This window comes from Erpetoichthys calabaricus, chromosome 6 (genome assembly GCF_900747795.2).
Source record: "Erpetoichthys calabaricus chromosome 6, fErpCal1.3, whole genome shotgun sequence".
In the NCBI taxonomy this organism is placed as follows: domain Eukaryota; kingdom Metazoa; phylum Chordata; class Cladistia; order Polypteriformes; family Polypteridae; genus Erpetoichthys; species Erpetoichthys calabaricus.
Window position 1 is genome coordinate 71289334 of NC_041399.2, and position 208 is coordinate 71289541.

A 208-nucleotide genomic window follows, 5' to 3' on the forward strand; every position below is an offset into this window, starting at 1 on the left:
TGAAAACACTTAACCTGTTTAAACCAGGACCCTTATTACAGACACGTGTCGTATTCCTCTCTCATACTGAAAAATTCAACTTCATTTTTTTTTTTGTAGGGTAAAACGGTGACTTTTATTCAAGAGTAAAAAATATTGTGACTTTATTTAAGGAAAAAATGGCAAAAGAAAAAATATAGCAAATTAAGATGTACAACTTCAAGTAACA